The sequence below is a fragment of the Pteronotus mesoamericanus genome, unplaced genomic scaffold (assembly GCF_021234165.1).
Source record: "Pteronotus mesoamericanus isolate MK-2021 breed Mesoamerican mustached bat unplaced genomic scaffold, CSHL_Meso_final contig_66, whole genome shotgun sequence".
Lineage (NCBI taxonomy): Eukaryota > Metazoa > Chordata > Mammalia > Chiroptera > Mormoopidae > Pteronotus > Pteronotus mesoamericanus.
This window is the reverse complement of record NW_026555230.1, coordinates 1720894-1731696: the sequence shown is the minus strand read 5'-3', so window position 1 is coordinate 1731696 and position 10803 is coordinate 1720894. Positions and strand designations below refer to the sequence as shown.

General features: G+C 41.3%; 1 pseudogene; it reads right to left on the bottom strand.

Annotated features, from left to right (window-relative positions):
• Positions 1 to 525: 525 nt before the first annotated feature.
• On the bottom strand, positions 526 to 1683 carry LOC129077432 (5-azacytidine-induced protein 2-like; annotated as a pseudogene).
• Between the last annotated feature and the right edge of the window lie 9120 nt (positions 1684 to 10803).

Below are 10803 nucleotides of genomic sequence, written 5' to 3'. Positions count from 1 at the left end.
CTACATACTATTATTCCACTATTTATATTTTTCATCTTTATGTACTATAAAGTCAACAGAAATATAACCCATTCACATTGCCATTTTCTCCTTTATGCAACTTAAAGCAACTTACATAATTTTTTCTCTTATATTAATGGCCTCTTCTATTTTTAATGAACAGCAGTTTAGGTATTTCACATGCTTTGTAAAACCATGTCTAAAAACTCTCAATTACACTCTTTATGTGAGAGGCAGAAATTTACAATCATTATCAAAGGTAGAATTGTCTTTTTAAAACACCTCATGTTTATTAATTTATTATTAGCATATATATGATTCTTTGCCAGAATATAATCTGGAGTGTTGTTCTTTCATACTGGAAAATCAATTACATAATATGGTACAGTATGTGCAAATGTATACATTTGAAGGACCCTGCAACATTTTAATCAAAACCCACTTGCAGTTAATTAAGTAATTTCTCAAGAGAACCATTATAGGAGGTACAGCAGCCTCCTGACCAAATCATGAATTTGTTCAGAATTAATTCTTATAAAGGCAGTTTTGATTATGTTGATCCAAGTAATGTGGCAGACTGTGTAAAGGCACAGTTTTATATTTAGTTTCCCCAAATGCTGTCTCACTTGATTTAGGAGGGTTTGGGAATACCCAAGAATCATCCTCTTGAGAATTTCTGTTGTAAGAGTTGTGTTCCTGAAAGTCTGTACAGTCATGAGGAATGGGTCACTCATTATTGTCCATGAGTGGAGAATTGTTTTCTCTGATAAAACTTTTACATCTCCTGGTAAATGGGAAGATATGGTAATACAAATTGTTTTGCCATCTGGTGAGAGAGTGAGGTGTCTTTTGTATGTTACAGTGAAATTCATCAGGTGCAGTTTTGTGCTGTCTTTCCCAGGATCTTCCATGCATCCTACAGGACCAGAGGCTTCCTTGATTGCAGCTGGGATTTTCAGTTTTCTTAGTAGTTCAGCTTGTCCTTGAGTCACCAGATGTAAATTAGACATTTCTCTCTTCAGTTCAGTTTGCATATTATCACTTGAAATGCTTAGTCTTTGGAGATCTCTGCTGTGCAGATTTTCATCTTGAGATGGATTCATTTGTCTTTTTGTAGCTCTCTTTGAGATTGTTACATTCTCTTCTCATCAGTTCTAGTTCTTGTTCCAAACCATGGGTCTTCAGGTCACCACAGCTCAACTTTTCTACCTCCCAGTTTGATGAAGGAGGATTTAAATTTCTTATCACCTGCTGAGCTCCCACCTCTGTCCTTCCTTGGAGGAGCACTACTTCTTTAGACTGCAGATGTTCATTCAACACTTTCAAAGATTCAGACTTGTCTTTGTTCATTTTATCCAATTTGCTCTTTAAATTATCTCTATCAATTCAAACCTCTCAATATGCATGATGGACCTTATTTACTTGTTTTTATCCCACTGAATTTGTTTCTTCATCTAATTGAACTCCTATAAGCTTTTCTTCCAAAAACCTTACTCTTTTCTTTGAGTTCTCTTTCTCTGAATCCTTGAGCTGTTTTTTGATATCTTCACATGCAGTAACAAGAGCAAAATGTGAAGCAACAGACTCATCTCCTGAATATATTGAAACTGGAGTCATTGTCTCTCTCCTGTGGGTTTTTTCATGATTCAGCATGCAGATATCATCTTCTACCAGTGTATCCATGACCACCCAAAGAAAGGCTACATAGGGCGGCTGAGTTTCGATTCTCCAGTGTTTGGAGACAGACCAAAAATAAACCGGGTCACCAGGGGTCGCCACAGGCTTCTGGTTTCCTCAAAGACACAGCCACTTCTCCAGCGAAGGCAAGTGCTCCATGTACACTGCTGAGGCATTCTCACTTCTTTGGTCTTGACTGCACTACAACCGCCTTGGCCCCAATTCATGGGCCAGGGCCGGGGACGTTTGGGAAGGAGGGGCAAACCAAGACTAGAGGGGCCAAGCCACAGACTGGAGCAACCCCATTACCCAGCAACACCTTTGGGAGACTCAGGCTGGCCAGGCACTGGCCTCCTCAATGTCCACTAAGGCTGGGGCCCATTGCACATCGTGGAGAAGGAATGCTGTCAAGGGAAGTGCTGGAAAGAGCAGCATACAGCCAAAAAAGGGGCTGCCATAGTCTATGAGTAAGATCCCAGCCAGGCCAGAAAACTGGAAGTCAGGCCCCACAGGTCATGTTTTCTTATCTATTCAGATACCCTATGTCTTTAGATTGGAGCATTTAACCCATTTACATTTAGGTTATTATTGATAGGTAATATTAGGTTATTATTTATTGTCATTTTTCCCCTTTATACCTGTGTTCCTCTCTCTCTCTCTCTCTCTCTCTCTCTCTCTCTCTCTCTCTCTTCATCTTAAAACAGTCCCTTTAGCATCTCTTGGAATAATGTTTTGGTGGACATGTATTCTTTTAGCCTTTTTTTTTTTTTTGGTCTGGGAAACTCCTTATTTCATCTTCCAGTTTAAATGAGAGTCTTGCTGAGTGGTGTAGTCTTGGTTGCATGCATTTGATTTCATTACATGGAATATTTCTTGTCATTCCTTTCTGAATTATGTTTCTCTTGGTTAATCAGCTGATAGCCTTCTCAGAGCTCCCTTGAATGCTACTAGATGTTCCTCTCTTGCTGCTTTTAAGATTCTCTCTGACTTTAAATTTTGCCATTTTAATTTTTGTGTCTTGATACACTTATTTATTTATTTATTTTTAGAGTTTCTGTGACATATTTTACTTAGTTATTTTTCATTATTACAAATTTATTATTGAATTCATTTTTAACTATTGTAAATAATACAAAGATAAATATGTTAATGTGTACAGGGTTTTTTTGCTTTCCTCTTGAATGTATTTTTATTTTTTAATTTTTTTAATTTATTTACTTTTCGAAATACATTTGTCTCTCCATTCCTCCTACCAATTTCCCATACCCCCTCCCTCCCTCCCTCCCTCAGCTCTTCCCCTTTGGTTTTGTCCATGAGTCTTTGCTATATGTTCCTTGACTTTCCCCTTCCCTTCCTTTTCCCCATCCGCCGCTCCCTCCTTCCCTCTTGTCTCTGTTGGTTTCTTTACCTTTCAGAGTTGCTGGTCTTATTTTCCTTGCATCTTTGTATTGTTGGTTAGGTTCCACTTATATGTGAGGTCATATGGTACTTGTCTTTCCCTCCCTGGCTTATTTCACTTAGCATAATGCTCTCTAGTTCCATCCATGCTGTCGCGAAGCTTAGTAGTTCTTTTTTTCTTCCTGCTGCGTAGTATTCCTTGTGTATATGTACCATCGTTTTTTGATCCAATCATCTACGGATGGGCATTTAGGTTGCTTCCAACACTTGGCTATTGTAAATTGTGCTGCTATGAACATTGGCGTGCATAGGTTCTTTTGTATTGGCGTTTTGGTGTTCTTAGGGTATAGTCCCAGCAGGAGAATCACTGGATCAAAAGGTAGTTCCATTTTCAGCTCTTTGAGGAAATTCCACACTGCTTTCCACAGTGGCTGTACCAGTCTGCATTCCCACCAACAGTGTACTAGGGTTCCCTTTTCCCCTCAGCCTCGCGACCACCTGTTGTTTTTGATCTGTTTATGATGGCCATTCTGACTGGTGTGTGGTGGTACCTCATGGTGGTTTTGATCTGCATTTCTCTGATGACTAGTGATGCAGAGCATCCTTTCAAATGTCTCTGGGCCCTCTGTATCTCCTCCTTGAAAAAGCATCTGCCCAGATCCTTTGCCCATTTTCTGATTGGATCGTCTGTCGTCTTGGAGTGGAGTCGAGTGAGTTCTTTATATATCTTGGAGATCAAACTTCTATCTGATGTATCATTAGCAAATATATTTTCCCATAGGGTTGGCTCCCTTTTCATTTTACTGATGTTTTCTTTCGCCGTGCAGAAGCTTCATAGTTTGATGTGGTCCCACTTGTTTATTCTTTCCTTTATGTCCCTTGCTTTAGGAGACATATCAGTGAAAAACTTGCTGCATGGGATATCTGAGAGTTTCCTGCCAATGTTCTCCTCTAGGACTTTTATGGTGTTGCGAATTCTATTTAAGTCTTTTATCCATCTTGAGTTTATTTCTGTGTATGGTGTCAGCTGATGATCCAATTTCAATTTTTTGCATGTAGCCATCCAGCTCTCCCAACACCATTTGTTGAAGAGGCTATTATTGCTCCATTTTTTTCTTCTGCCCCCTTTGTCAAATATTAGATGCCCATGGAGACCTGGGCTTATTTCTGGGCTTTCTATTCTGTTCCACTGGTCTATGGGTCTGTTCTTGTGCCAGTACCAGATTGCTTTGAGTATAGTGGCTTTGTAGCAGTTTGATGTACGGTATTGTGATCCCTCCTACTTTGTGTTTCTTTCTCAAAATTGCTGTGGCTATTCGGGGTCGTTTATGGTTTCATATAAATTTTTGAAATGTCTGTTCTATTTCTGTGAAATACGTCATTGGTATCTTAATAAGGATTGCGTTGAATCTATAAATTGCTTTGGGTAGTATGGACATTTTGATGATAATAATTCTTCCAATCCATGAGCATGGTATATGCCTCCATTTATTTTGTGTCTTTCTTAATTTCTTTCTTCAATGTTGTATAGTTTTCTGTGTACAGGCCTTCTATCTCCTTGGTTAAATTTATTCCTAGGTACTGTATTTTTCTTGTTACTATTTCGAATGGTACTTTTATGATTTCTTCTTCTTCTATTTAATTGCTGGTGTACAAAAATGCCTTTGATTTCTGAATATCGACTTTGTATCCTGCTGTTCTGCAAAATTCACTTATTAGATTGAGGCGTTTGTTGGTGGAGACTACAGGGTTTTCTATGTACACTATCATGTCATCTGCAAACAATGATAGCTTTACTTCCTCTTTTCCTATTTGGATGCCTTTTATTTCTTTTTCTTGTCTGACCGCTGTGGCTAGGACTTCTAATATGATGTTGAAAAGAAGTGGTGAAAGCGGACATCCTTGTTGTGTTCCTGATCTTAGTGGGAAAGATTTTAGTTTTTGTCTGTTGAGTATGATGTTGGATGTAGGATTTTCATATATGGCCTTTATTACGTTGAGGAATGCCCCATTTATTCCCATTTTTGCTGAGTGTATTCATCATAAATGGGTGCTGTACCTTATTGAATGCTTTTTCTGCATCTATCAAGATGATCATGTGGATTTTCTTTTCTTTTATTTATGTGATGTATTACGTTTATTGACTTGCATATATACAAACATCCCTACATCCCTGGGATGAATCCCACCTGATCGTGGTGTATAATCTTTTTAATGTATTGCTGGATGCAGTTTGCCAATATTTTTTTGAGGATTTCAGCATCCATGTTCATCAGCAAAATTGGCCTGTAGTATTCTTTCTTTGTAGGGTCTTTATCTGGTTTTGGGATTAGGGTTATGCTGGCCTCCCAAAAAGAGTCTGGGAGACTTCCTTCCTCTTGTATTTTTTGGAATAGTCTGAGAAGGACAAGGGTTAGCTCTTCCTTAAATGTTTTGTAAAATTCTCCTGGGAAATTTTCTGGCCCTGGATTTTTGTGTGCCAGGAGTGTCTTGATTACTGCTTGAATTTCCCCAGCTGTTATCGGTCTGTTCAAGCTTTCTGTTTCTTCCTCCTTCAGCGTTGGAACATTATACTTTTCTAGAAATTTGTCCATTTCATCGAGGTTTTCAAATTTCTTGGCATATGATTGTTCATAGTAGTTTCTGACAATCCTTTGTATTTCTGTGGTATCAGTTGTTATTTCTCCTCTTTCATTTCTGATATTATTAATTTGGGTCCTCTCCCTTTTCTCTTGATGAGTCTGCTTAAAGGCTTGTCAATTTTATTTATCTTTTCAAAGAACCAGCTTCTGGATTGGTTGATCCTTTGAATTGTTCTTTTCGTCTCTATGTCATTCAGTTTTGCTCTAATCTTGACTATTTTCTTCCTTCTACTTGCTCTGGGATTTATTTGTTGTTGTTTCTCCAGTTCTTGAAGTTGTAGGGTTAGGTCTTTTATTTGAAATGTTTCTATCGTTTTCAGGTAAGCCTGTATTGCTATGAACTTCCCTCTCAGGACTGCCTTTGCTGTGTCCCATAGTTTTTGGACTGTTGTCTGTTCATTTTCATTTGTTTCCAGAAATGTTTTGAATTCTTCTCTTATCTCATTATTGACCCATTCATTGTTTAACAGTCTACTGTTCAGTCTCCATGAGTTTGTAAGATTTTGAAGTTTCTCTTTGAGGTTGATTTCCAGTTTAAGCCCTTGTGGTCCGAGAAAAGTTTGGTGGTATTTCAGTTTTCCTGAATTTGCTGAGGCTTGCTTTGTGTGCTATCATGTGGTGTATCTTTGAGAAACTTCCATGCACATTTGAAAAGAATGTTTATCTTGCTTCTTTGGGATGTAAGGTTCTGTATATGTCAAATAAGTCTATTTGATTTAGTGCGTCATTCAGCTCCACAATATCCTTATTGATGTTTTGTTTGGAAGATCTGTCCATTTTTTACAGTGGGGTGTTGAAATCCCCTACTATCAGTGTGTTGTTGTCTCTATCTTTTTTGAAGTCGTCCAAGATTTTCCTTATAAACTTGAGGGCTCCTATGTTGGGAGCATATAAGTTTACAATGTTTATGTCTTCTTTATTGATTCTTCCTTTAAGTGTTATAAAGTGCCCCTCTCGGTCTCTTTTTATGGCCTTTGGTTTGAAATCTACTTTGATATAAGTATTGCAACCCCTGCTTTTTTCTTTTGCCCATTTGCTTATAATATTTTTTTCCTTCCCTTTACTTTCAATCTGTGTAGTTCTTTTGCTCTGAGGTGGGTCTCTTGTAGGCAGCATATGTGTGGGTCATGTTTTCTGATCCATTCAGCTATCCTGTGCCTTTTGATTGGGTCATTTATTTCATTTACATTGAGAGTTATTTCTTATAGAAACCTATTCATTTTCTCTCTTTGTACCTGGTGTTTCTCTTTGTCACTCTTTTCCTTCATCTTCGTAAACCAGTCCCTTTAGGATATCTTGGGGTGCTGGTTTGGTAGAGATGTATTCTTTTAGCCGTCTTTTGTCTGGCAAACTCCTTATTTCTTCTTCTATTTTAATTGAGAGCCTAGCTTGGTTGAACACTCTTGGCTGTAGGCCCTTTATTTTCATTACTTGGAATATTTGTTGCCATTCCCTTCTGGCTTGTAGTGTTACTGTTGAGAAGTCAGCTCCTAGGCGTTTCAGGGCCCCTTGTATGTTACTTTCTCCTTCTCCCTTGTTGCCTTGAGGATTCTCTCTTTGTCTTTGATAGTTGCCATTTTAGTGATGATGTGTCTTGGATGATGTGGACCTCCTTGGGTCCTTCTTGAGTGGGGTCCTCTGTGCCTCCTGGATCCATGAGAGCCTTTCTCTCCTCAAATGAGGGAAATTTTCCTTCATTACTCTTTTGACGAGGTTCTCTATCCTTTGCTCCTTTTCTTCTCCTTCTGGTATCCCTATTATGCAGATATTATTGCGTTTCAGGTTGACCTGCATTTCCTTCAATGTCTCTTCATTCTTTTTGAGTCTTTTTTCGATTTCTTGTTCTTTCTGGGAGCTTTTTTCTACCTTATCCTTCATCTCACTGATTCGATCCTCAGCTTCATCCAGCCTGCTTTGGATTCCTTCTACTGTGTTCTTCAATTCAGGAATGGAATTCTTCATATCCTCTTATGTCTTCTTGGTAGTTTCTATGTCCTTTTCCGGGTTGATATAGTTTGCTGTAAGATCCTGATAGTTTCTCTGCAGTTTCTCATAGTTATCTTTGAGCTGGCTGAGCTCATTGAGCTTCCATAGAACCACTGTTTTGAATTCAATATCTGATAGTTCCCTTGCCTCTATTTCATTTAGCTGTCTCTGTGGGGAGTCCCCTTTTACACTCATTTGGGGGGAACTTCTTTTTATTCCCATTTTTGTGAGAGTCTGTTCAGTAATTTATTTATTTATTTATTTATTTTTGCTTCTGCTTCAATTGGACCGTCTAGATTTCCTAACTTTGAGAATTAAACTTCTATGGTAGTAGGCAGCTCTTTTTATTTATTTATTTGTTTGTTTGTTTTTTCTTTAGTTTTCTTTCTGGGCCTGCCTCTCATGATTTCAGTTGTTGACCCTATATGACCTTGGGTCGTTTGTTTGAGCTCTCCAGGAGTCTTTTGTCTGTGTCTCCCTCTGGCCTTGGGCAGCTTTGTGACCCCTTCATCCAGGTATCCACTATTTCTGTGGGTCGCTTTGCACTCTCTTGCCAGCTCCTTGAGCGCCCTCCCCGGCCCGACAGGATCCCCTGCCTGCCTTGGCTCATGAGTGCTCGCTCCAGCCCAGGGGGCTTATTCGCGATCTCATGAACCCGTCTGGCCCCCCAGGCCGGCGGGCACCCGGGCACTGGTCAGTTTAGGGTCTTCTATTGTGTGCTTTCCCCACTTTTGGCTCTTTGGGTGCATTGCCTGCCCTCGCCAAATGGAGACTAAGGAAATGGGAGGAATTCAGCTCCAGGACTCTCAAGTTAATCCTGTCTCCAGTCTCTCCTCCAGGGACTCTGGGCAGCTCTGTGACCCCTTCTGCCTGGGATCCACTATTTCTGTGTGCCACTCTGCACTCGCGGGCCTGCGCCGGTCGGTTTTCACCTGCCCTCACCAATCTGCGCACTCCCTAGCAGGCCCCACCCGCGCCAACCTGCGTGAGCTCTCGCCAGCCCATGCTCGTTCACACACGCTCGCCAACCCTCGCCAGCCACTCGGCGGGAGTTTGCGCACCTGCACTGGGTGGTTTGGGGCTGTCTATTGTGTGCTTTTCAGCTTTTGGCCCTTTGGGGGTGTGGCCTGTTCCTGCACAATGGATACTACCGAAAGGAGAAGGAGTCGGGACTCCCCTGGTCCTCCTCCTGTTCTTTCCCCAACACCTCTGTCTCCAATCTCTCCTCAGGGGTCTCTGGGCAGTTTTGTGACCCCTTCGGCCAGGGATCCACTATTTCTGCAGACTGCTCTGCACTCGAGGGTCCGCGCGAATTGGTTTACGCCTGCCCTCACGGATCTGAGCACTGCCTCACAGGTCCCCATCTGCACCAACCTGGTCGAGTCCTCACCAGCCCACGCAGGTCCACACACACGCTCGCCAACCCTCGCTGGCCACTCGACCAGAGTGTGCGCGCCTGCGCTGGGTGGTTTTGGGCTGTCTATTGTGTGCTTTTCTGCTTTTGGCTCTTTGGGGGTGTGACCTGTTCCCGCACAATGGAGACTACAGAAAGGAGGAGTCGGGACTCCTTGGTTCCTCCTCTCGTTCTTTCCCCAACTCCTCTGTCTCTAGTCTCTCAAGGCTCTCTATGCAGCTGTGTGACTCCTTTGGCCAAGGATCCTCTATTTCTTCCAGCTTGTCTGCATGTAGCCCTCCAGCTCACACACGCACTAGCTGTGTGCGGATCACAAAAGGCAGGTTAATTGATTCCCTTATGCCTGAGCAAGATGGTAGCTGCAGAGTGGGAGGTGAGTTATCACCGGGGCTCTGCCAGCCACCGTCTCTGTTCTCTTCACAAAGTTTTCTTCACCAATCTTTTCCCAGCCACCAGCCCATTCTGTTGCCACCTCTACCCAGAGATCAAGGAGGGCGGCTGCTACTGCAATTTTTTTCGTTGGCCCTTTAAATGTCTCTTTGCATCCCCAACCACCTGTCTCTGGCAGAGAGCCCCCCCTAAGCTTTTTGGGGTTGCGTTTTGTCTGTGTGTTTTCCTGGTTGCAGCTGCTGTAGTCTAAGGGTCCATGTTTATGGTTCAGACCCTGTTCTTCTCAGGGGGATCCAACTGGCCATTTCAATGTCCCTCTCGTGCTGGTGCCATGGGCCCCCAGCCCACCCTCTCAAGGCTTCACTGCACTTCTCACCTGTTGGGATGTGTGAGAGTTGAATCCACTGTCTGTCCGCAGCTCCAAGGCTCCTCTCCCCCTATCGTTCCATTGTTTTCCAGGTGATTTCTCCACTATTTAGTCGCAATTCCAGTTTGGTCTTGCGAAGAGGTCAGCATGACTCCCATTCACTCCTCCACCTTATTAGCTTAATTGTAGAGAATGGTTCCATTCAAAGCGTTTGTCTTTCTAGTCAAGTAGATGGCAACAGTGCTTTTATGTTCCTTCTCCAGCAGAAACTTCAACTCATTTAGGGTTGTAAAAAAAGGCAGTTCTAAATAGGAATTCCCATTGAAAGATGGAAAAACTAAATCTGCATCCCGTCCACAGTCAAGACCTGCAGGATGCCTGATACTGGTCTGTCTTGAGGGGCAGAAAGAAGCTGGTTTCCTTCTTACCACCTCTCCTTCAGGCTGGCTCTGGAATATTTCTATATTTTTTAGGTAGGCCTGTATTGCTATGAACTTCCCTCTCAAAACTGCCTTCACTTTGTCCCATAGGTTTTGGACTGTTGTGTTCATTTTAATTTGTTTTCAGAAACTTTTTGATTTCTTCTTTGATCTCATTATTGACCCATTCATTGTTTAATAACCTTTTATTCAGTCTCCATGAATTTGACTGTTTATGTGTTTTTTTCCTTGAGGTTGGTTTCTCAAGCTATTGTAGTCTGAGAAAATGTTTGATATGATTTCAATTTTTTCGAATGTGTTGAGGCTTGTTTTGTGTCCTATTATATGGTTCATCTTTGAAAGTTCTCCATGTATACTTGAAAAGAATGTATTTTTCTGCTTCTTTGGAGTAAAAGTTTTATATATCAATTAAGTTCATTAAATCTAGTGCATTGTTCAGTGCCACATTATCCTTGTTGATTCTTTGTTTGAACATCTGCCCATTGTTGA